The sequence below is a fragment of the Phocoena sinus genome, chromosome 21, assembly GCF_008692025.1.
Source record: "Phocoena sinus isolate mPhoSin1 chromosome 21, mPhoSin1.pri, whole genome shotgun sequence".
NCBI classification, from domain to species: domain Eukaryota; kingdom Metazoa; phylum Chordata; class Mammalia; order Artiodactyla; family Phocoenidae; genus Phocoena; species Phocoena sinus.
The window spans coordinates 31,663,461-31,690,823 of record NC_045783.1 but is presented as its reverse complement, the minus strand read 5'-3'; positions in this window follow the sequence as shown (position 1 = coordinate 31,690,823).

Here is a 27,363-nt window from a genome sequence, read left to right as displayed (position 1 = left end):
CTCATTCACCAAGCTTAGTTTTTGGTTTTTTGTGTGGTTTTTTGTTTGTTTGTTTGGGTTTTTTTGCGGTACGCGGGCCTCTCACTGTTGTGGCCTCTCCCGTTGCGGAGCACAGGCTCCGGACGCGCAGGCTCAGCGGCCATGGCTCACGGACCCAGCCGCTCCGCGGCCTGTGGGATCTTCCCGGACCGGGGCACGAACCCGCGTCCCCTCCATCGGCAGGCGGATCTCAACCACTGCGTCACCAGGGAAGCCCTGTTTGTTTGTTTTTTAACAGAAGATTTGAGTCTCTTCTCCCAAGAAATTTCCAGTTCCAGGTTAAGGGAAAAAAGATTTACCCTGATGGGTAAATGACATTTCTGGCAAATGGACAGTAGACTGGACATCACTTATCTTAATAGATCTCTGCTCCACATAGAAATGATCTCTCTGGGACATTTCTTCATATGCTCTATGGAGTCTATGTCATCCCACTTCTATACGAAGTGAAATAGCAAGGATTTGAAAAGCTTAACTATCCTGATCAAAGTCATAGAGCCAGTTAGCTAAAGGAGGATGGATTTGCACAACGTCCGCCAGGTTGCAAAATTCCAGAGGAGAAAAATCATATCACAGTCTATGAGAAAGTTACCCGTGCAGTGGGGCAGGCACAGCCTGTATAACTATATAGCTAGGTGCTGGCCATGATTTGACCCTGAGGCTTGACCATACCATGCTTCCTCAAGCCATCCTGAAGCTGTACATTCCACAAACTGATTTACCTGGTAGGGATGACCAGCAAAGACAAATAAAAAGACTCAGAAACATTTACTTAAGATGTATAATTAACAGACATTATTTTTAGAGCAGTTTTCTATTCACAACAAAGCTGAGTGGAAAGTACAGGGCATTGCCGCAGACCCTCTCCCCTCTACATACGCACAGCCTCTGCCACCATCAACATCTTTCATTGGTGTGGTACCTTTGTCACAATCCATGAACCTACGTTGACACATCATCACCCAAAGTCCATGGTTTACGTTAGGGTCCACTCTTGGTGTTGTACATTCTATGGGTTTTGACAAAGCTTCTGAGTATTTGGCTATTTGGCTAAAGCTTCTGAGCTACTTGGCAACATTACGTATTGATTCATCACAGAAAGTACACAGAAAATCATAATGACTGAAACGTGTTTTTGTTTTTATTTTAAACTTGCAGGACAATGACGAGTCTAGTTAAAGACCTAAAGCCATGCACTCTTAAATACTTTTTTCTTTTAAAGTATGGTACAAGGTACCGTCGATCCCACTGTAATTATAAAACAAACAGACCGTCACCAGAACACAGCTCTCTGATTTTATAGTTGAGAGAACTGAGGATCTGAGAAGTTAACAATCCATTAAAGTTACATAACTACAAGAAATAGAACCCAAATTACCTATCCCTCTGGATACAGAGGCTACAGCAGCATATGGTAAAGCATTCACAGGAGCATATGCTTTGGAGCCAAACAAACCTAGCTTCAAATCCCACTCCAATGATCTAAGGGAAGTTGTGTAAGGTCTGTGGCTGAGGTTGCCCACCCCACATCTAAAGTACGTCTTCCACTTTCTTTCCTGCTGCAGAATGCCATTTTGCTCAGTTGCTGGGTGGGGATTTGGGGAAAGTTTTTTCTAAACGGGAGAAACAGCTCTTCTTCTCCTAAGCATTGTCTAATCTGGATGTGATTTCTAAAATGTGGCAACTATCCTGTGATCATGAAAGCAATGAGCCTAGGCTTAAATGCCAGGGATGCAGAACAGAACTACAGAAAGAACCCAGATGCCGGGCACATCTTTGAGCCATTAAGTTAACTGACACCGGAGTTGTCCTACCTTTGGATTATGTAAATAGTACTTGTTTCTGTTGTTTAAGACAATTTGGAGGGGGGGGTGTTCTGTTTCTTTCATTGAAAGCATCCTACTAAATGATATATTTAGCATACTGTACCAAATGATACACTTTGGAGATTTAATTCCCCGCTTTATTAAATGAAGATCACAAAAGGTGTATCATTGACTTGTTACAAGAAGTTACTGAGATAATGCTTACAAATTATTTGGTATGGTGTTTGGTATAAAGTAGAGTTCCGAACATGACAGCTAGTACCGCCCTAGACCAGTGTTCCTTTTATTATATCACCCTGCCTTCCAGGCAATTTAAAAGCATAACCAGATGTTACACTGGAAATTACATTTAAGGCACCAAGATATAATAAATATGCTATTCCAAGGTAAGGTAACAAACCAAGATGCAAAATTTCAAAGATTTTAGTTCATTGGATGTTCTTTCTTTTTCTGTTTTTGCTTTGTTTTTGTTTTAAGCAGATCCATAACTCTTAAACCACTTGCCCACATTTACAGTAAAAAGCTTGAGGAAGGAATGTTCAGGAATGTTTCCTTGGAAAGAGCTGTGATTGGAGTTCTGTTGACTACCTCAGACACACAAAAACCCCAGGTGGGAGAAACATTCTCCTACCACCTCAAGTCAAGAGAGGAACGTGAAAGAAACTGGCCAGAGCACTAAATACATGTGGCAGCGTGGGAAGAGGGACAGAGTCAACTCTCTGAGAAATACAAAGGGTGAACTAAGCACGGGTCACCTGCCGCTGATAGAAGAGCTGAAGAGAGGCTCTGTTGGGTTTGACATTTTGGGAGCAGTTGATACATGAGTATTTCCAGTGACCTAGATGTGGGCCATCCATAAAACTTCCAATAGGGCCATCAGGAGGGGCAATCTGGCTTCTGTTGCTATGTTCCCAGAGGCTAAGGAAGGAGAAAGTGATTTGCACAAAAAAGTGCAAATCATCCATGTCAAGAGAACACCAGTCACCCTGTGACACAGGAGAGAAGGTCTCTAAAGAACCTCCAAATGCAACTATGAAAGAAAGAGGTGTGAAGACCTCTGCCAGCCCCAGAGAACACAGGCTGTGTCCTTACAGCCTCATCAGAACGTTCCAGCTCCCCTTGGACCCTCTCCCCACCCCCTGCACATTGCTGGCCTGTTGCCTTAGATGGGAGAGAAGGCTACTTCCAGTGAAGGTGGAAACTTTCACCAGTGCCTAGTTTTGGCATTCCCAGAACTGAATTGAGACGGTTTTGTGACATAAAGAAACTCTAGGTCTTTTCATTTCTTGGGGCCTACCCAAGTTTTCTTTTTTTTGCGGTACGCGGGCCTCTCACTGCTGTGGCTTCTCCTGTTGCGGAGCGCAGGCTCTGGACGCGCAGGCTCAGCGGCCATGGCTCACGGGCGCAGCCACTCCGCGGCATGTGGGATCTTCCCGTACCTGGGCACAAACCCGCGTCCCCTGCATCGGCAGGCAGACTCTCAACCACTGTGCCATGAGGGAAGCCCCTTACCCAAGTTTTTATCTAGGAGAATGGAAAAAACTACCGCAGTGAACAGGCTTAAAGGAAAAACAAAAATCAAACACAAAGTTGCGTGTGTGTTTACACCCCATGAGTTCAGATCTTTCAAGGTGCCAGTTATGCAATTTCCTATTATATACTCATTATGTGCGCTGTACTCAGAGAAGTGTCTCAGAGATGAATAAAATCAGACACAATCACTGTTTCATTCAACTGAATGTTGCTGCTATTACAGAGACTGGCTCTTACGCGCCATCGCCTCTGATATAACAGTGAGCTCAAGGCCCTCTTCTTAAAGCTTTGCCAGCTCTTGATGGAGACAGAAATAGCAATCATACAATAATTAGAAGACCTGAGTTCTAGTTCAAGTTTTGCATCCGAAAAGCAGTAAGACATGGCCCATTCACCTACCTTTTCTGACACTTAATTAGAATATCTGTAAATTGAGAGTAAATGGGATGAATAAGCCATGTGATACTTTCTGGGTTTAAAATTCTACAATTCTATAGCAGCATTATTCACAATAATTAAAAATTGGAAACAATCCAAAAATCCATTAAATCATGAATGGATAAATAAAATGGCGTGTATCCTTACAATAGACTATTGTTTGCCAGTAAAGGTGATAAAGTACTGCTACAACATGGATGAACCTTGAATACATTAAGCTAAGTGAAAGAAGCCAGGCACAAATGCCTCATATTATATATTTTCATTCATAGGAAAGTCCAGAATAGGGAAATCTATAGAGGCAGAAAGTAGATTAATGGTTGCTCAGGGTAGGGGAGTCGGTGAGGTGGGAAGGAGAGTGCCTGATAAAAGATATGAGAGGTTTTGGGGAGGTGATGAAAATGTTCTAAAATTCATTGTGGCAATGGTTGCACAAACTCTGTGAATATACTAAAAGTCATTGAATTTACACGTTATGTCAGTGAATTGTATGGTATGTGAATTATATTTCAATAACACTGCTCTATTTTTCTTTTTTTTTTTTGCGGTACGCGGGCCTCTCACTGTTGTGGCCTCTCCCGTTGCGGAGCACAGGCTCTGTACGCGCAGGCTCAGCGGCCATGGCTCACGGGCCCAGCCGCTCCGCGGCATGTGGGATCTTCCCGGACCGGGACATGAACCTGTGTCCCCTGAATTGGCAGGCGGACTCTCAACCACTGCGCCCCCAGGGAAGCCCCACTGCTCTATTTTTAAACCTTTGATTGTGTGTATAAATTACAGAAGGAGTCAGAACACCTTGAGTTAAAAATATAGCAAGAGGTCAGAGGAAGCAAATGTGACAAATTCAGTTTCTAATAATAACACACCCATTACAAGAGAAGATACTGTTGTTACTATTTTTATTTGTTGCATTTCAGTAATATACCTAATTTGGACTTAGGTATGGTTTATCAGAGGATGAAAGAAAAAAAACACTTTAGGTTCCGACGACTAATTTTATCCTTTTCCCCTTTTAACTCTTAAGTTCTGACAGTAAAATTGTTCTCAGTTATCTTCATCAATGGTGTGCATCATTAAGAGATGAATAATTAAAATACGTAGATAATTCTTAACCTCAACTTTTTAAAGTTGCTTTAATTTTTTTAAGGTGAAAATACTTTCATCGTCATCATCTTCTAAGGAGAGAGAAAACGGACACATATATTGAGACCATAGTAAGCCCTAGGCTCTGAACCAACTGTGTTTATGCATATCATCAGATATATTCTTACAGCAATCCTTAACAATGTTAGAATTATCCCAATACCACAGAAGAACAAACTGATGCTTAGAAAGGGTACAATTGTTTGCACAAAGGTGGACAGTAACACTCAGTAGATTTGGATTTAATTCTAAGTCATGAAACTTAAAAAAATGGAATACAGAAATTGACTTGAGTTTCAACGATTTCTGTTTTCATCTACAGTGACTATATAGCCCATCAGTATTCAGTATAAACTTGCCAGCCTAAGACTTGATGCCTTTGCTAATCTGGCCCTATTTCTAATTCTCTCTTAGGACTTTAATAATCATGTATTCTTCAGCTCATAATGATGTTTTCTTATTTTTATTCAACTAAAGTGTCGTTTTCACTTTAATTAGTTCTATTTTTCCTTAGCGCAAGGTCCTAACCTGAATTAAAGTTGATGCTCTGACCTGTCTGAACGTGTTTACTAAATGATGGGCAAAGCTGTCAAGGGATTATTTTCATGAATATTTGGGGCTGAAGAGAGGGAGAGACATAGCAGGTGGATCTGAGACATTAGCTATCTCTATTCCGGCCCCATGGACTGGTACTAAGTTCTATGAAGAGAGGTCTATAGACAGAAGCCTTCTTTTTCATATTCTTTTCCCTTATGGCTGAGCACAGGGTATTGAATATAGTTCCCTGTGCTATACAGCAGGACCTTGTTGTTTATCTGGACCCACAACTTGCATCTGTTAATCCCGAACTCCCACTCAATCTTCTCCCCACCCCCAGTCTGGGTCCTTCTGATTCAAATTCCTTGCAGAAGAAGCCACAAAGCATACCATCAGTCTTTGAATCATCAGGAGGTACCATGAACATAAACTTTTCTTGTGTCTGAGCTTCAAAGATTTGTATTATCATCAAAGAAGTTCAAGGAACAAAAATCTGTCTAGCATCTCTCTAAAGTGCATATTTCCCAAAGTAAACCCAGTGGCTATTAAGATTTGACTGGAGATTTTGCCAAGAGATTGGGACGAACCCGAAAAAGACAATGTGAGGAATTCCTGAATTCTTTTCACGTGTATCTAGTGTCCATGTTAACCAGGGAGCAGCTTTGATCTAACAAGCAGATAACCCAGGAAGTAATCTGAAATTCTTCTAAATATCTATACCATCCTCAGGGCAGAACACAAGGGCGGGTCTTTTATTTTGATTCACCTGAAAAAGCAGCCTGGGCTCTAGGCTGTACTGAGTTCTTTAGCTTCCAATTTGTGAGCTCAGACAAGGCAGGAAGTAGCTAAAGATTAACAAGGTAAGCAAACTTGTTTGCTGTATAAACTAGGGGTAAGTTGGAGGCTAACTGCAGGAATGCTGAACCCTTAGGTTGGGCTGTGTGGTTTCCATAACAACTAATGACAGAACATGAGGCAAACAAGCGTGACTCATGAGAAATGTTTCTACTCAGTTCTTGGAGGCCAAATTTGGTCACTGGGGAACTTTGAAAGAATAGTCATCTCTCTTACTAATCACACGCAAAGGGCAAAGCACTCTTCCATCACAGAGCAATCTCCATCAGCGACCGAGGGGCCATGTTCATTCATCTGTGGAATCTGGGGGTCCCTACTATTCACACATGGCTGCTCCCTCCAAAGACCCCACTGCCAAGGGGGGTCCCCTGGATGCTACAGAGCAACAGACTGTTACTGCTTGATCATGTTGTACATGGTAACTGATTGGGGTCAGGACCACAGGGAATCGGACAGCAATTTTTAGGGTTAGGGTCAGCATTGCTGTGTGAGCCGACTTCTACTGGATCGGGGTGGCAGTGATGTAAGGAAGAGAATGAGAGGATTTGTTCTAGATCTTCTTGAAAGACAGCCCGAGGCTCACAAACAACCAGTCTGCAAGTCACCTCCCTCCAGCCCTATCCTACACCTTCTCCATCACAAACAACCAGTCTGCAAGTCACCTCCCTCCAGCCCTATCCTACACCTTCTCCATCACAAACAACCAGTCTGCAAGTCACCTCCCTCCAGCCCAATCCCACACCTTCTCCAAGTCATTACAGAGGAGGCTGCCCCTCTGCCTTCACACTCTGCTGTATCCCAGAGACTGTGCACAGCACCTCACTCTGACGGATTCTCTCCCCTTTCTGCAGGTCTGGCCACTTCCATGATTCCTATCTTCTCCGTGTCATTGATTAAGGCTCCCCTTAACGCTCATGGCCACCATTTTCCCCTTACTCTCGACATCCTTTCTTGCCCCTTATCCTATCTACTTTCCACACAGCAACCAGGCTGATTTCCTAAAACCATGGATCCACTTCACCATTCTTCTCTTTGTAACACTTCACTGACTTTGCATTGCTGTAAGAGTCAAGTCCAAATAGCGTGAGCTCCAGACACCACGCTGCCTACTCTTCCTCCAAGCCACCAAGCTACCTGTCTTGTCTCAAAACATTTCCCCATCCGGCCCTTCTGCCTTTTCCTCCCATTCTTCACCTGGCTGAGGCATCCTTTAGAGCTTACTTTGAAAGTCCCTTTCTCAGTAAGGACCAATACAGTAAGTCCCCTACATACGAACAAGTTCTGTTCCGAGGGTGCATTCGTAAGTCCAATTTGTTCGTAAGTCCAACAACGTTAGCCTAGGTACCCAACTAACACAATCGGCTATATGGTGTGTACTATAATGGGTTTATAATACTTTTCACGCAAATAATACATAAGAAACAAACAAACACAAAAAATAAAGAAAACATGTTTAATCTTCCAGTACAGTACCTTGAAAAGTACAGTAGTCCAGTACAACAGCCGGCACACAGGGGCTGGCATTGACTGGACAGGCAAGAAGAGTTACTGACTGGAGGAGGGAGAGCAGGTGGGAGATGGTAGAGCTGAAGGGTCGTCAGCAATAGGAGACGGAGGGCAAGCTGCCATTTCACTCACGCCTGATATTGGTGGAACGCACGATCGCATCTTTGAAAGTCCGCAACTTGGAAGTTCGTATGTAGGGGACTTACTGTATAAACCAGGTGTTCTCCGACAATTTCCCGCAGGACGCCCTGTACTTCAGGCCCACTACGATATTCTGAAACAATACATTTATTTACATTTGTGACTCATATTTTTTCTTGCAAACTCAACTTCAAGGTGACGGGAATCTATGTCGTGTCACTTTACTCCCACGCCTAACACAGCTACATACATATTATTACTGTGTAGGAACTACACACATGTCAGTTAAAGTGAATTTGATTAATCTCATTTAAATGTAGCAGGGGAGGAGGAGGCAAGTGGTGTATTTATACTCCAAGGTACTGCTTCTCCTCAGGTAGAGATGACAGAAGTATACCACGCAAAACATGTGCCTCAACTCACAATATCTGGGGAAGTAGTCTATTCAGGGAAGGTCCGTGATGCAAGTTCTTTGTCATCTCATGCACAGGCGAAATCTCCACGCTCGTTCTGGCCAACCTTGGTCTTGAATCATTTCCTGTCAGCTCTGGAGACGCCTCGAGTGCAGAACCAGACTGGCTTGGGAAGGATCCGTGTCTTTCTCAGGGTGGTTTGGCTCTGGGATGTCAGTCCTGCACTGCTGAGAGAACCTCCGTGATCCAAGTGCGTTTCTCAGGGAAGCCCTGGGATTTGGAATTGGTGAGTCATCTCCAGACTGACTAAGACACTGTGCCACAGAGAGTTCCTCTGAAAAATATTTTGCACAAGGATAAACTGCCTCTCTTTTTCCCTGTAAAGCCATGGCAAAATTACAGGACAAATTCATGCAGGAGGAATTGAACCATAATAAAAGATGACAATTAAAGTATTTGGAACCTAAAAGGTTGATTGCTTCTGTTCCAGTGTCTTCACATTTAAATTAGGATGAAGGGGTTTGGAGCATGAGGAATACAAATTATTGGGCAAGGATTCATCACCTCATTAACTGAAGAACGAATCTCTGAAATAGGGGAAGTTTTCTCAATTATTTAAATAAGGAAAATGAAGCTGAGAAGTGAAATGACTTGCCCAAAGGACAAGGACCAGTGAGTGACAGAACCAGGATGGAAGCACAGAGAGAAGGCTCCGTCAGATCCCCTCCTACTCTAAGTGTTCTCAGGGGAATCCAGGTTTCCATTTAACCAAAAACAGAACAGAACTAAAACAAAACAACACAGCTTATTTACTCATCCTATATAATCAAAATGTTGAGAAATAACGTGGAAATGTTTTCCTTTCTAAAACGTTAAGTTAGGATAATGAGTAAAGTGTGCTAGTCTGTTTATTGGATAATGGGTTTTAGTATAAGTCATTTGAAATGGACATTTTTATAACTCAAAAGCAGCCGAACATTGGCAATTTCAGATTGCATTTGTCTTTGAATGGTCTGTCTCTCCTGACACCACAACATTTCATCTCTATTTTTAGCACTTAGCATATTGCCAATTACACAGCAGAAACCTGGTAAATGTTTATTGAAAGAATGAAACAAGTTATATTATCTAAGATACAAATATCCCAGCATGTTACCCTTTTTTTTGGGGGGGGGGGGAGCGTACACGGGCCTCTCACTGCTGTGGCCTCTCCCGTTGCAGAGCACAGGCTCCGGACTCGCAGGCTCAGCGGCCATGGCTCACGGGCCCAGCAGCTCCACTGTATGTGGGATCTTCCCGGACCGGGGCACGAACCCGTGTCCCCTGCATCTGCAGGCGGACTCTCAACCACTGCGCCACCAGGGAAGCCCCATGTTACACTTTTTATACAAAGATATAGCATTTTAATAAAATAGAGGGTAGATTTCTAAAGGCACCTTGGTGCAGAGGGACGTAGGAGGGCTTTGGAGTCAAGAAGATAAGTCAGGTTTTCCCACCAGGGTCACTATATGAGACCTTGGGCAGGTGACTTACCCACTCTGGTCCTGAGTTTTCTCATCTGTGAAACAGGAATGGCAGTAGATACCTGTACGGCCAGCTATGAGGATGAAATGGGCCACTCTTACCCTAGGTACTCAACAAATGTTATTCCAGACTCATACCCCTACTCTTAAATTACCATTTAAAAAGTGAAAGCATTATTTCATTCTTTTTTGTGGCTGAGTAGTATTCCATTATATATATGTACCACATCTTCTTTATCTATTCCTCTGTTGATGGATGTTTAGGTTGCTTCCATGTCTTGGCTATTGTAAAGAGTGCTACTATGAACGTTGGGGTGCATGTATCCTTTCAGATTATAATTTTCTCCAGATATATGGCCAGGAGTCGGATTGTGTTGGAGGGATAAATCAGGAGCTTGGGATGAGCACACACACACTACTATATATAAGACAGATAAACAACAAGGACCTACTGTATAGCACAGGGAACTCTACCCAATATTCTGTGATGACCTATATGAGAAAAGAATCTGAGAAAGAATGGATATATGTATATGTATAACTGATTCACTTTGCTGTCCACCTGAAACTAATACAACATTGTAAATCAACTATACTCCAATAAAATTAAAATGTTAGAAAGTGTGAAAGCAAAGTATGACAATAAAAAAAGCTTACCATATAAAAATAATAGCTTCCACCTAATTTTTTAGAAGAAAACATGGAGTCCTAAAATGTTTATTGTTTGTAACATTGGCTTCAGCTAAGCCATAGTGACAAAATACTTAAGGGTCAATGGAAAATTTTGAGTTCTTAAAAAAATCATTATTTGAATGAAAATATGCATGGAAGCAATATTTCCCAAGTATCAATTATGTGAATACCTTAACATATAAATACAGCATAATAATGTGAACAAGTTGAAGAAAATAAAAATTCTAGTTCTAAGGATATATGGTATAGCACAGGAAATTATAGCATTTATCTTATTATAATCTTGAATGACAACTTCTAATATAATATGTAAAAATACTGAATCACTATGCTGTACACCTGAAACTAATATAACATTGGAAATCAACTATCCTTCAATTGCAAAAAAAGAAAAAAATTCTAGTTGCTTTCCTTTGTGGGAGAGGTATCTTTGTAATAAGAAGTTCTATTTTTATACTGCGAGATGGTAAACTTCCTGTGTCCTAAGTTCATTACCACTGCTCTGCCCTGTGAAGATGATAATGGTCAGCAAAACAGAGCTATTTTGGTACCAAGTAAGCCTGCAAATTCTTCCTCATCAGCAAAACTGAAGAAGAGACAAGGAAAAAGCATTTATGTTCGCAATTAAGTGGGTCCCTTGATATTTAATAGTAAAAAAACAAAGCCTTTTGTTGATCTAAAACAATTTTGTATTTTAGGGGAAAGATAGTTCACATGGAAAAATGTCTTAGATTTTGTTTTGCTGCTATGTATGAAGACACACTTAGTGAAAAAAAATGCATTACTTAATGTGTATTCACTGCAGAGGAAGATTTTCAGATTATTTTTGGCCCTTCTTTTCTTGAGTGGAAATGCCCTGAATATTGTTTGTTTGTTTGTTATTACTTTATTCCAGAAACATGAAGATCTTAACGGAGCTTTACTTATTTCATTTTCTAGGGATTGACATTGTGATTATTCATGAAATTGAAATTTAATACCTTGTCTTTTCTTTTCATTCTTTTTTAAGACATCACTTGACCACTTTATTGTTTAGGAATGCTAAAACTGAAAGACATAAAAAGGAAAGCATTACAATGATTTGAAGAAAAACAGTAAAGGCAACGTTTTCATTTTAGAAATTAATTTTTTAAATAGGGAATTTTTCTCCCCAATTTGTTTCATATTTTCAGAGCCTCTTCTAGGTGTCTGCCATTCTTAACCATTCCCTCAAACAGCAGTACACAATCTAAGGAATGTATGGAAGAGAGGAAAATATGCATCTCCGTTCTGTGTATGACAATGCAAATGTATAACTCACTCCATGACCCTTCATAACCTCACACCCAAATTACTTTCACATTCTGACTATCAAAAGACCCCTTAAACCAATACCTTGCCTTTTCATTCATTGAGCATTCAACAGATATTTATTGATTATTTGCTACGTGCTAGGCCCAGGCCTAGACTCTGAGGACCCAGTGACCTACAAGAAAAAAAGTGTCTTAGAAGACATACAGATGTCCACCTTTCATATATGAAAAGATGCTCAGCATCACTAACTACTAGAGTCAAAACTACAATGAAGCACCACCTCACACTGGTCAGAATGGCCATCATTAAAAAGGCTACAAACAATAAATGCTGGAGAGGGTGTGGAGAAAAGGGAACCCTCTTGCACTGTTGGGGGGAATGTAAATTGGTGCAGCCACTATGGAGAACAGTATGGAGGTTCCTTAAAAAACTAAAAATAGAGTCTCCATTTGATCCTGCAATCCCACTCCTAGGCATATATCCGGAGAAAACTATAATTCGAAAAGATACAGGCAACCCAGTGTTCATTGCAGCATTATTTACAATAGCCAAGACATGGAATCAGCATAAACAGCCAACAGCAGATGAAATGATAAAAAGATGTGGTATATATGCACAATGGAATATAACTCAGCCATAAAAAAGAAGGAAATAATGCCATTTGCAGCAACATGGGTGGATCTAGAGATAACCATACTAACTGAAGTAAGTCAGACAGAGAAAGACAAATATTATATATCACTTATATGTGGAATCTAAAAAAAATGATACAAATGAACTTACTTATAAGACAGAAATAGACTCATAGACATAGAAAATCAATTTATGGTTATCAAAGGGGATAGCGTGAAGGAGGGGAAGGTAGATTAGGAGTGTGGGATGGACATATACACACTACTGTATATAAAATAGATAAACAACAAGGACCTATTGTATAGCACAGGGAACTCTACTCAATATCTTGTAATAACCTATAATGGAAAAGAATCTGAAGAAGAATATATATATGTGTGTGTATGTGTGTATAACTGAATCACTTTGCTGTACACTTCAAACTAATACAACACTGTAAATTAACTATACTTCAGTTTTTTAAAAAGTGCCTTGCCCTCATTAAGCTTATATGCTGGGTGACTGCTCCCACCCTGACAACTATAATCCATGTTTTATTCATGGTGACACAGTACTAAAACGACCTGGTTCCTGTATGTATTCCCATCTGGTCTACGTACATTGAGTAGGGTATACACACAAACACACACACACGTTTAGTTCATACACAACATAAAATTTAAGTTCAATTCAAATTCAACTGAGCAAATATTTATGAAGGCCCAATTCTGTAACATATACCATCGTGGAGTTTGGGTGCATTAGATCAAGTCTGGATAAATTAGACCAAGTCCTTCCCTTAAGGAGCTAACAACTGGGGGTAAACTGGTGGGGAAAGACTTGACGAGAAATACCTGCCAGGGAGTGTAGGAAAAAAAAAACAAACAAACACTGATGCATAGCCCTAGATTTTAGGAGCTACCTGCATAGGGCAGACATTTGACTTAACCCGTAAAAACAGAGAGGATTTGGGCTTCCCTGGTGGCGCAGTGGTTGAGAGTCCGCCTGCAGATGCAGGGGACACGGGTTCGTGCCCCGGTCCGGGAGGATCCCACGTGCCGTGGAGCTGGTGGACCCGTAAGCCAGGGCTGCTGAGTCTGCGCGTCCGGAGACTGTGCTCCGCAACGGGAGAGGCCACAGCAGTGAGAGGCCCGCGTACCGCAAAAAAAAAAAAAAACAAAAACAAAAACAAACATAGAGGATTTGAATAAATGGTGGAAAATGTTTTCAGGGAGGCCACGGAAATCTTTCAACTCTGAGTGGGGTCCACAGACAAGCAGCATTGGTGTCATCCGGAAGCTTTAGGTAAATCAGAATCTCAGGCCTCCTGCATTTTAACAAGATTCCCAGGTAAGTTGTGGACCTGTTTGAAGACAGTAACCTGGACCATTGGGGCTGGAGCCAGGAGTGTGTGAATGGCAGACCGTTGGACAAAGAATGAGAAAAGCTTGGAGTGGAATGAGGGCAGTACCTCAATCAACCTGGGACATGAGCAAATTCTAGTCAATTCCTATTTCCCAGGCAGGATTAACCCACTTTCTTTTCTGAGTTATTGCTATGATGTGTATTTTTCTTTTTTTTTTTTGGTCCTACTTACTGCCCTATGTTATCTGCATTTGTGTTCGCCCTCCTCCTCTCCTCCCCCAATTCCACCACTAATATTTAAAGCAGAAACCTATCCATCTTGGCATCTCCTGAACCAAATATTTAAGAAATGATTGGACTAAACTATCTAAGTTGTAGTTATGCGATCATTAAGAATGAGGCACTGGCTTAGTCCTAAATTACTTAGAGTTCAGTATTGTAGCTGGACAAAGTTGTCAATCACCTGTTTGTTTATTTATTCAATAATTATTTACTGAATGTCAGGCATTTTCTACCTTCCCTTTCTGGGCCCTGGACATTTTTCACTTCCCTCTGCCTCTCAGCATCCCAAGTCCCTAAGCCTAACTTACTGCTCAGAACAAAGCGTGTCATTACTGATTGCATCATCAGTAACAAACTCTGCACCTTCTCAATAGAAAATACGGTTTCTGCTTCCAATGACAAATAAAAGGTTACCAGCAATTAATTGCAGGACATGCCAACGCCCTGGGACATGGAGACAATGGCTAGCTGTACTTAGTCTGAGTTAGAGGCTCACAAAAAGCTTCCTAAGAAATGAGATCTGATTCCAGAGGCGGAAGACGAGCATTTCCATAAGCAGTGATAAGGGTGAGGACATTCCAGGAAGACAGAATGAATGCAAGAATAGCAAGAAAACTGCTTTATAACAAGTTGCTGGTAGTAATTAATCCAGCCAATAATAGGTGCTGAATACATATCTTTTATTGAGTCCCTGTTAAGGGAATGAGGTAGATACGTTAAGAGACACAGAATCGTAAATTATTTTGTATGTCAGGCTAAGGAGGTGGGCTTGATGCTGAAGGCAGCGGGTAGACTCTGAATGTTTTGAGCAGGCAAGTTGGGCACGGAGAGCGGCGTTTCAGAAAGCCAAGTCTAGCTATGATGTAAAGGACACCTTTAGGGGCAAGAGCTCAAGGTAATGAACCCCATCAATAACAGCAATGCTCTAACAGATGGTGACAGAGGCCCAGGTAAGGGTGACTGTGGCACGGGGGGGAAATGACTGATTACAGAGGAATAGCACAGAAGAATAAGCCCATGCATCTCCAAGTCCTGTGGATGACTCCTCTCAGATTATCTCTAAAATCTAACTACTTCTCTCCACCCTGCCTCTCATGTACTCTACTCTGAATAATGCCAATAGTCACCTAAAAGATGTGTACCGTTTCGTGCTACTGCTACCCACTGGCTCTTTCCACAGAACGCTGCCAGACTGACCTTTTGAGACCGCAAACCAGAGTAGCGCCACTCTGCAGCGTGAAATTGGTCAGTGTCTCTATTTCCAATGTAACACACAGCGCACTCTGTAACCTGGTCTCCAGTGACTCAGCCCTGCCTCCGTCTCTAGCACATGCTGTTCCATCCCCTAATCTTTGGGTTCCAGCAACGTCGACTTGTTCTCATTTTCTCAGACAAGCTATGCTTTTCCCAACAGAATCTTGCTATAAATTCGTCACATTATTTGAAAGTCTCTCTTCTCCATCCTTTGTCAAAATGGCTTCTACTCCTGTACATCGTGGCTTGTATTACACGTGAGTTTAGACCTGTAAAATCAGCAATATTTTGAAAGTTCCAAAAAATCATCAGGAAATCGAATGAGCTCACTTTTCAAGGAAGGGGAATATGCTTACGTTTTGTTAAAAAAAAAAAAAAAAACATACTGCGTTTTAAACTTCTTTTTTTACTGTAGTAAAATCTACATAATAGAAAATTTACCATAGTCACTTCAGTGAACAACCATCCTCACCATCCGTCTCCAAAGCTTCTTCATCTTTCCCAAATGAAACTCTGTACCCATACTTGTTACTTAGAAAATACATATAGTAGCCATCTTAATAGGTGTGACATTCACACTACATTTGATAACCCAGCTCTAAACTTAGGATTCAGAATGGCCATGATCTCATTTAGTCCCAATCCCTTATTATCAAGGAGGCTGAAGCCCAGCAGTTAAGTGACTCTCCCCATGGCACCCATCAGAATGGGTGTATAACCAGGTCTCCTGATTCTGTGTTTCATGGAGCCTCTTGGACACTGGATACAAGAGTGGGGAATAAAAACTGTTAAGCTTCTGAGTAAGGAACACATCAGGGCTGAAATCAAATCAAATGTGAGATCGAGGCAGAATTCTTACATTGTACTTCCCTACATTCTTATAAGGTTAGAGCCGCATTGGAAAAGTTGATGAACCCCCCTTCAGAGCCTTAGTTTCCTCATCTGTAAAATGGGGATACTAAAACCTGCCTTACAAAAATACTGAAAAGATGACATGAAACTAGTCAGCATCCAAGATAGTGCCTGACACTGTGTAGTCACTGAAAAATATTCATTTTCCCTCCATCAGCTAATATGTAGCCTAAGAGTGGGCACGTGTTAGATGCTCCATCAAGGCTTTTGCTCGTTTGACTTGCTTTCACAAGCAACAGGGTCTCAAGCTGCCTTCGGCTTGGTTTTATTCTGGTCCTTTCTTTCCAGTTTCGGGTGGGTTCTAACAAAAGGTCAGAGGAACCGCAGAAGCAGATGGCCTTCCGGAAGCGCGTGCCAAAGGGATTGGCTGTGTGTCTTAGGGGTGACATCTCCACCCATCACGCAGCTCTGAGGCTCAAGGGCAGATCCCCAACATTGTGTGTGTCTCTTCCTGCGCCCTCCCGGGTGCAGACTTCAAGTCTGACAAGGAAAATGTGCTGTGATCATCACTCGGGGAGTGAACAGCTGCTCCAAGGTGGAGACTATTGTCAAGGCCCTCCTGGTAACAAAAAGAGGAAAGGGCCTATCAAAGCATTTCCTGCCGGCAGGAGCCGTGTGTTTCCATTAATTCTTTGCCCTCAGTAAGTCTGTCTTCCTCTGGCTAATGTCTCTCAATGTCCACTGTCCCAGAGAACAGAACAGACATTTATAGCAGTTAATTTTACACCCTTTCTAAACAGTGTGGTTTTTCAGGAGAGGAACTAGCTCAGATGTTCAGTGACGTATGCTTATATATTTCATAAGGAGTCAAAGAGTATGGTTAAAGCAGTCAGGATTTTTCAAAATTCTGCCTTACCCCCATCACCTGCTTTGGCACTGCCATGGGTCCATGGGGATGATTGTAAAGTCTCTGCCCTTCCTGGCCCATGAAGGAATTACAGAAAAATAATAATGAATGTTCTCTGAGCATGACATTGGTAAAACTCACCCCTATGGAGGGAATTAGCTAGCCATGGGAGTCAGTAAAAAAAATGTATTTCTAAATGAACGAATGAGTTCTGTGAACCAAAGTTCTAAATGAATGTCTGAGTTTTGTGAACTGAATTAACGAGCCATGGGAATAGGTAAAAAAGCATTTTTAAATAAGTGACTGAGTTTTGTGAACTAGTCTGGATTGGATCGCAGGGAAGTGAGCCCACAGGGTGACTACCAGTAATAAGTGTAGTTTCTTATAATGGGTTACAAAGAAGGTGGGGGGTGGGCATGACGAGGACAAATAGGAGAGACAGAAAAGCAGAATTTGACAAATGCTTATCTAGCGCTTTTATGGTGAGAACCCCTAAGAGCTAATATTGCAAAAAGTAGTGAAGGATAATCCACTCCGGTGGCTGCTCTGGTCAATAGCCTTGCCAATCACCACACCATCCAGCCACCAGCTGACCACAGACACATGAGAGAACCCAGGCTAGGAGAACCCCTAAGCTGCCTCCACAGAATTCTGAGCTAAATAGAGCAGGTGTCGTTTTGAGTTACTAGGTATTGGGAGGGTTTGTTACACAGCAAAAGCTCAGTGTTGCAGTGATCCGTAGAGAAGAGTTCTGTGCTATGAGGCTAGTTCTTCAAACCTTATCAAAGCCAAGCTGACATTTGCCCTCCAGACACTGCCTCTCCCTTTGCCTTCATCTATACATTGTCCTCCTTCTGGCAGTTCAATTTCTCCCATAAATGAATAAATGAGTGATTTTGTTCACCATGCAGACTGTGATTTTGATTAGGGTGATCGAGTCTTTCTGTCTTTTGAGCCTGGTGCCCACAATACTGAGTTTCTGGTCTTCCTTAGCTGAGAAGCAGAGTTCTGAGCTGTAATGCAACCAGCATGTCTCTGTCCTGCCCAAGCAACCAGCTCTGTCCCATTTGCTTGAATGTTTACAAACCTCCCTAACGGCAACACTGAGTTTTTAAAGTTGAAAAACAAATCCATTTTTTACATCAGCTTCAAAATAATAAGAAAAAGCTATAAAAGAGTAAAGGTTCACTGAAATCGGTGTGAAAGCTGATTAGGGGGTTAGAGGATCGGGTCTTGACATCTTTCAAGGATGATACAGGATCATGTGCCTTTTGACCCCATGAGAAGGGTGAGGATGTTGACATCTTCAACATCCAAATGTGTGTAGAATGAAAAGATAATACCAGTTCCCAGCTACGTAGTGTGACGTCAATGAACTGAAAGTTACAAACCAGACACTCGGATTGTTATTTTGAATCCAAATGTCCCCACACTTACTTGGCCGACTTACTTTAGTCAAGTGATGTCATTAGATGATTGCTCAGCATCACACTAATGTAATCTTAATTGCTGGTATGATAATACATTTAGGTTTTTTCTCCCCCCAATTTCCCAACTGAAATCAGACAATAGCCCGAGGCATTCAGTTTCTAAAAACACACTGCAAGGCTTTATTCCACAAAGGTCCCCACGCTTCTCAATTACAGACTAGAAAACTCTCTAAATCTGTGCCATTCATTCTGAAATTCTTGCCACATGTGGTACGAGGTATAGCATTACTTTGGGGATCAGCAGTCTTTTTTCAGTGTCTATCACTTGGAGTTTTTAAATCTTGTCTGTCTCATCCCCTCTCTTCTTCACACTCACCCAAATAAGATGCCAATGTCCTGGCAGTGACTCTTGGTACGTGCCTGAAGCTGGAAGGAGATATGGGAAAACAATACTTTTCAGTCTTAGGTCCATAACCAGAGGTGCAAAAATTATGTCGAGAACAACAGAATTAGGCGCCATCAGCAAACTCAGTTCACAGATGTTCAGAGAACGTGTGCATTTCCACTGAACATTTTGAAATCTTTCATGTGTGAGGAAAAGCAACAAAAGTGCTTAGTGGCAGAAACACCTTCCCCACGTGACTCTTTCAACACAACTGTGACCCGGGCCACAGCTCAGTTACTCAACCCCAGTGGGCCCCTGCCAACTGAGCCCCCCTTTGAGATGCGGAGGAGACGAAAAGGATGCCGAGGAGTGTGTGTTGATTTCAGAGATTAGTCAGTTGATACATCAAATACCGTATGTTTATCTGACGTGTGTATGTTCATATGAACACACACTTATTAAGTACCTCCCCTGTGTTAGGCTCTGCTGGAAGCTTTGTACTGTTCAACCACAAGCACAGCTCCACATCTGTCACCAAGGATCTTACCCTTATAGGTACTTAACACCCAACCATTTAGTTTATGCTTATGATAGTCAAAAGAATAAGTATGTTACGAGCCAAATTTGGTCCCAACTTCATTTGTTAAAGTCCTAACCCCCAGTGCCTCAGAATGTGACTGTGTTTGGAGATAGGACCTGCAAAGAGGTAACTGAGGGATACAAAGTTATATGGGTGGGGCCCTAATCCAATCTGACTGGTGACCTTTTAAGAAAAGGAGATTAAGACACAGAGAAGAGAGACACTGAAGACACAGAGAAAAGATGACAAGGAGAGAAGCCTCAGAGGAAACCAGCCCTGCTGACAGCTTGAGCTTCAACTTCTAGCCTCCAGAACCGTGAGGAGATCACTTGTTTAAGCCACCCAACCTGTGATACTTTGTTATGACAGTCTTAACAAACTAAAACAGGAGGTATTATTATCCTTATTCTATAATGATAAAGGAAGGCTGAGAGAGATTAAATAATTTACTCAGAATTTAAACATGGTACTAAACTGCTGAGGACAGATTAGAATCCAGTTCTTACACCCAAAACACACTCTGTTTATCTTCCCGCTGTCCACCACATGGACTATCTGACTGTCTGCTTTTTAACAGCCAAGACCAGTGCTGAGAAAATCGGGGGCGGTTGTTTTTCTTCAGCTCACCCCCACATTCTGTGTCCTCCTTTACCAATTTTAGATGCCCCCTTATCCCTAGTTTCCAGCTTCCTGCTCAGCTGCCCATTCTCCCCTTAAAATGAAAACCACATTTTCTCAGTGAAGGATACTTGTTTTTAGGAAGAAAGTGTTTTGTTACCTGTTAGTACGCTAAATTATATAAGCGATTGTCAGTGATTAGTGCCAAGCCTTCCTTTTTATTTATTTTTTAAAAGTTTTTATTGGAGTATAGCTGCTTTACAATGTTGTGTTGGTTTCTACTGTACAGCAAAGTGAATCAGCTATATGTACACATACATCCCCTCTTTTTCGGATTTCCTTCCCATTTAGGTCACCACAGAGCATTGAGTAGAGTTCCCTGTGCTAGACAGTAGGTTTTCATTAGTTATTAAACCTTCCTTTTTAAAAGGCTGACTTTAGGGAATTCCCTGGTGGTCCAGTGGTTAAGGACTTGGCACTTTCACTGCCATGGCCCAGGTTGAATCCCTGGTCGGGGAACAGAGATCCCACAAGCTGCGAGGTGAGGCCAGAAAAAAAAGAAGAAAAAAAAAAAAAAGTAACTTTAAAAGAATAACTTGTCTGGATTAAGAAATGAAGTCTCAAGGATAGCAGGCAAGTGGTAAATATATTTAGGGGGAAGAAAGCCTTCCATCCATTTGAAAAGTGTATTTTAATTGCTGAGACTATGTGCCATATGGGGGGTTAGCTAACGGTGATCAGATAAGATTTTTTAGAATATAGCATTTATGAACAAAGTCAAAATAATGGTATTGTTTGGATGGAAGGTCATAGGCACAATGTATTCCAGGATGAGGTAACAGGCACACCTTGGGTCAACAGTTTGTTTAGTCAAAAATGTATTGAGGCCTGCAATGTACCTGGGGAGACACAGATGAACTTAAACGGGCCACATCCTCACTGCGCACGGTGGTGAATTTAATCTGCGTCAGTGATTCTGGATTTGACCTTGCAGCAAAATCACCTGGGGAGTGATTTAAGAACAGAGATAGCAGGTGACCAGCCCCAGAAGTTCTGAATCATTAAATCCAAGGACCTGGATTTTAAAACATCTCCTAAGAGATTCTGATAACAGTAGGTTTGGAAACAACAGCCCTGCTGGAGGTATTCCGCAAAACTGGTGGGAGAAGATGCTCTGATATCAGCACTTCAGATGCTGTGGTTCCTATGACGCTGAGATCAGCAGGATTCTCCAAAGTCTTTCCGATGATAAAAACTGAGCATAAATAATAAACATGGACAAACTGCAGGAGAATAAAAAGAAAATATAGGAAGCAGAAGTGTTTCTCCTGATAAAACGTGTACCTATCGAAGTAGACAAATATCAGACAGAAATCCAAGGAAAAGAAACCCCAGAAAAGGAGCAGAAGCATTAGTCTACACACATTGCAATTATTAAAATCCAAGAGAACTTATACTCTCCTCAAAATATGTCCTTTTTGGGGTCTGTTTTTCAATTAATGACAGAATTCATATGTTAGGAAGAACTCTGGCCAATGCCATCAAGTCAAATCCTTTTTGTCTTATAGTAAGAAATGCCATCAATAGGAGATCCAGTGGTAACGTAAGAAAACAATTCCTTACATCTTATGTTCTTCACAGTTGACTGTAGAGTTTTGTAAAAATACCCATTACTGGGCTCAATGCCCAGAGATTTGGGACCAGGAATCTATCTATCTATCCATCTATCTATCTATCTATCTATCTATCTATCTATCTATCTATATTTATTTATTTATTTATTGGCTGCATTAGGTCTTAGTTGTAGCATGCATTGGGCTCTTCGTTGTAGTGACTGAGCTTCTCTCTAGTTGTGGCAAGTGGGCTCCAGCGCGTGCGGGCTCAGTAGTTGTGACTCGCAGGCTCAGTGGTTGTGGCACATGGGCTTAGCTGCCCCGCGGCATGTGGGATCTTAGTTCCTCAACCAGGGATGGAACCGGTGTCCCCTGCATTGCAAGACAGATTCTTAACCACTGGACCACCACGGAAGTCCCAGGAATCTGTATTTTTAAAACGACACAGGTGGTTATGACTCTCACCCAGCATGGAGATTGTCTCAGTGACTCTGACATTGCTTGGATGTGGAAGAGATAGTCATAATATTAGCAGCTGGCCCTGGCATTGGCACCCAGCCACCAGGAAAGAGGCAGGCTACTAAAAAAAAACATAGATGGAGTCAGATCCACAAAATCATCACTAAGACTGATGTCAAAGAACATGCTTCCTGCATTTTCTTCTAGGAGTTTTATGGTTTCAGGTCTTATATTCAAGTCTTTAATCCATTTTGAGTTAATTTTTGTGTATGGTGTAAGATAGTGGTCTAAGTTTCGTTCTTTTGCTGTCCAGTTTTCCCAGCACGATTTATTGAAGAGATTACCCTTTCTCCCTTGTATATTCTCTATGTGTTTGGGTTTATTTCTGGGCTCTCTATTGATCTGTGTGTCTGTTTTTGTGCCAGTAACATACTGTCTTGATTACTATAGGTTTGTGATATAGTTTGAAATCAGGAAGTGTCATACCTCTAGCTTTGTTCTTCTTTCTCAGAATTATTTTGGCTATTTGGGATCTTTCCTGGTTCCAAAGGCAAAGGAAAGAAAAGCAAAAATAAACAAATGGGGCTATATCAAACTAAAAAACTTCTGCACAATGAAAGAAACCATCATCAAAATAAAAAGGCAGCCTTCTGACTGGAAGAAGATATTTTCAAATCATATATACAATAAAGGGTTAATATTCAAAATATCTAAAGAACTCATAGAACTCAACAACAAAAAACAAACAACCTGATGAAAAAACGGGCAGAAGATCTGAATAGACATTTTTCCAAAGAAGACATACAAATGGTCAACAGGCACATGAAAAGATGTTCAACATCACTAATTATGAGGGAAATGCAAATTAACATCACAATGAGATTTCACCTTACCCTTGTTAGAATCACTGTGATGGAAAAGACAAGAAATAACAAATGTTGACGAGAATGTGGAAAAAGGGAACCCTCATACATTGTTGGTGGAACTGTAAATTAGTTCAGCTGCTGTGGAAAACAGTATGGAAATTCCTCAAAAAAAATTAATAATAGAAGTGCCATATGTCCCAGCTATTCCACTTCTAGCTATTTATCTGAAGAATATGAAAACACTAATTTACAAAGATATATGAACCCCCATGTTCATTGCAGCATTATTCTTAATAGCAAAGATGTGGAAACAAACTGTGTCTATCAATGGATGTATAGGTAAAGAAGATGGGATACACACACACACACACACACACACACACACACACAGTGGAATAATACTCAGCCATGGAAAAGAATGGAATGCTGCCGTTTGCAACAACATGGATGGACCTTGGATATATTATGCTCAGTGAAATAAGTCAGACAGAGATAAACAAGAGCAGTATGATTTCACTCATGTGGAATCTAAAAAATAAAGCAAAACAAACAAACACTCAAAATAAAATAAAAACAAGCTCATAGACACAGAGAACAGACTAATGGTTACCAGAGGGGAAGGGGTGGGTGAAATGGGATGGTGATGGATGGTAACTAGACTTGTGGTGTTGATCACTTCGTAGTGTATACAGATGTCAAATTATGTCGCTGTACACCTGAAAATTACATAATAAAAAAAATCGTAAAACAAGAAGGATCCACAGAAAGTTACTTCTCTCACATTCTGCCTTCAGCAACAACTAGTAAAGATCAAAACTTTTAAATTAGGCTTTTGTTTTATTGAACAGAAATTCTTTTCATATGTGGAATACCAACCAATCCAGAAAGAAATCCTATCACGTAAGGTTATTATTTCCCATGTATGTAGAATATGTGATCTAGAAGTCATAGCCATTAGCCCACCGGATCTATTGTTTTTTGCTTCCAGATGAAAACCAGGGATAAAAAAGGAATTTGCTTCAGGCAGAGTTGGGAAAAACCCCAAAAAGTCAGACTCAGTCTGGTGGTATTTGCTCAATACCATGCCCATGTAGGAGGAAACAAAGGCTCAGGAACAAAACTTCTGTGCTCCTCTTAGGACTGTGTGTGTGTGTGCGTGTGTGCATGGGTGTGTGCATTTGTGCACGTGTGTTTGCTTGTGTGCATGTGTGTAAAGCAGAGGGAGGAGGAAGGTGGCTACAACAAGTCTTCCAACCCCTCATCCACGTTTTTAAAACCACTGCTACACCTTATTGGGACAGGATTTTTATTTCCACTGTTCTGTAAGCTAGTTTTGCCAATACACGAGTGAACCCAATCCATTGTCACTGTGTGCATACCTTACCACAGAACACATTTGTGTGTCTGTAATGATCACTGAAAATATCCAGTGACTTTTTTTGCAGAAGAGCTATTTAAATGAAGAGAGAGCTCAGTAGCCATTAAGTGATAATATTTGTTGAATAATGACGTATTCTAAGATTCAAGCATAGTCACAATTTCTTACAAATTTAATTAGGGATTAGCTTGTGGTTCCCCTAATCTGGACTCCCAACACACTTTTTTTAGAATCTCTAACTTCTGTTTCATCTTCAGATTCCACAGAGTTACTCATTTATTATTGAGTTGTGAAAGAGCTGTATGGCTTTTCACCTCAGTAGACCAACTGTGAGCAAACAGTCTGCAAGAAATCACTGTAGCCTCCAACCATGTGTTCAGTTGCCAGACAGTGCATTACTTTTCAAAATATTAACTGTATCTTTTCATAAGGCCTGATACATAATAGGTAGGCAGTAAATGTTACTCTTCTGTTGAAAGTCCTTCATGCTTCTTTCTTTCCTTCAGGATAAAATTAATACTCAAGCTTGTCTTTTAGACCCAGCTGCCTTTCTAGTGATTGCTCCAAATGCTTAGGCCCCTAACCATGAACTGCATAGAGATTCTCAAACAATGTACACCCTTTCCCACCTCCTTGCCTTTGCGGATGCTACACCCAAATGCCAGAATGACATTTTTCCTCTCCATTCTCCTAAATCCTACTTTGAAACTTCTCTATGGATTCTTCTAGGATCTCCCCAGTTTGGAATAGATTTTCACCAGTTCTGCTGCTACTCTCTACACCCCGTCACCACCACCCCCACACACACACTCCCACACACATTCACACTCACAAACACACACACACCTCTGCTCCCATAGCGTCCTGCTTAAACTTCTATCATGGATCTCACTGTATTGATTTTAAAACCTTCTCTTACTCCTCTGACAAGGAGACTAGAGATTTGTTCTGTCCATGGCAGCCTACACGTGGGTGCTTACTACATTTCTGTTTCACAAATGGAGAAGGTAGAGACCCTGATTCCACTCTACAACTCCCTGTGTGTGACAAAGGGGGTCAATTAAATTACATGTCATTTCGGGAAGCCCTTGTGTGGAATTTGGAAGGGTAGATGAAGCGCTTTGAAAGGGCAGGCGATTCCTAGACCACAGCTTAATGATTTGTTTGTTAGGAAGGCTCTCCAAGGGAACAGCTGTCACATTCTCTGACTACCCTCGGACAACGGGAAAAAAATATCAGGCAGTCACATATCCCAGGCCCCTTTCTCAGTAAATCTCATCTGTCAGCGATTCCTATGGGTACGAACCCTCCTTTGCTGGGCCAGGACTGGGAACTGAGAAGGTTTATACTGAGTGAATAAAACCATGAATCCACAGTTTCTAACTTCCCCCAGCGAGCAAACCCAGACCCAAAGCCTTGACTGTCGACTCAGAAGAGAACTTAGATGTGATCTTTTGTTCCAAGGTGCTAACCCAGGTGTTATTTTAACTGCAGACTAGAAAGGCTATATCTGAGAAATCTTTGATACAATTAAAATGATTGAGAAGCTTTCCGCATGAAGTGCAAATGCCAAATAAATAGACAAATAGACACAGATCAGATAAAAATGATTTATCAGAGGGCTTGTTTTCCTGTCTTTCTTACTAGCATATAAGTAATTGTCACTTCAAAGGATAAAAGAGAAATTTAGTTCCTCCTAGAGGAGCAGTCTAACCTAGTGGTTCGGAATGAAGGCTTTCTGGGTTTGATTCCTGCCTTCATTAGCTGTGTGTTATTGGGAAATTTACTGCACCTCTCTGTGCTTCAGGTTCATTACTATACATACATAGGCACATGCATGCACACGCATGCTTTTATATCACGGTACTAATGAAGTGATTTAATACACACACAAGAAAACCACTTAGAAAATTCTGGTGAATAGTAAGCACTAGTGAAAGTTAGTTGTTATTATTATGACCCTGATGATAGAAAAATATTAATGAGCTATTTCACCTTTGTTGCTTTTATTTCTTCTATTATAATGAGATGTCTTGAGATATATTCAGTCGTCCTTGTGCCGTTGAAGGACTTCTGAACAGAACTAATCCTACCTGTTCTAATGATGGATCCTTTCACTTCACATTAAATAATAAAAATATCGCGAAGTTAAAAATCATCCTTGTACATTGATTCCAACTTCTGTTCTCCATGAAGGAGAAGGATGCCACGCTTGTGTAACAGTCTACAGAAAGAATTATTATTCTCCACACCATTGTGGATCATATCCCAACTGCTTTTTAATTTGTTCCCCATGTTATGGTCCTGCAGTCAGAAAATAATAATAATATCCTGCAAGAAAACTAAGTTAATACACAGCGATGTGAAAAGTGGGTAAGATACGCATTGTACTCTGTTGAAAACAACAGAGGCAGAGAATGTAGTTATGAGTACGTATAATAAACTCAACCTCTGAATGACGTTCAGCATCTGAGACGAGTTTAAAGTCTTGGAGTGGAAGATAAGTTGAACATGTTCACGGAGATTGTGGAGTCTGATAACTTCTCTGGGGGAGTAACTTACTAAATTTCCTTCCCAGGCAGTTTATCACTGTCTTTGGGGCACCCTAGATGGACAGAGAAAATGTGTCACTGACAGGCCCTATGAGAGGTAGGAAGCTTATTCATTGCCAAAGCCTTCACTTTGATGATCCCCAAATACCATCACTAGCCAAGCCTTCCACCTGTCAGAACTCCTTCTTTTTTGTTCTTAACTAATTTTGGTTTCATGGATGTCTTTGCAAATCTGATGGAAATTAGAAATACTCCTCCAGGAAAAATGCA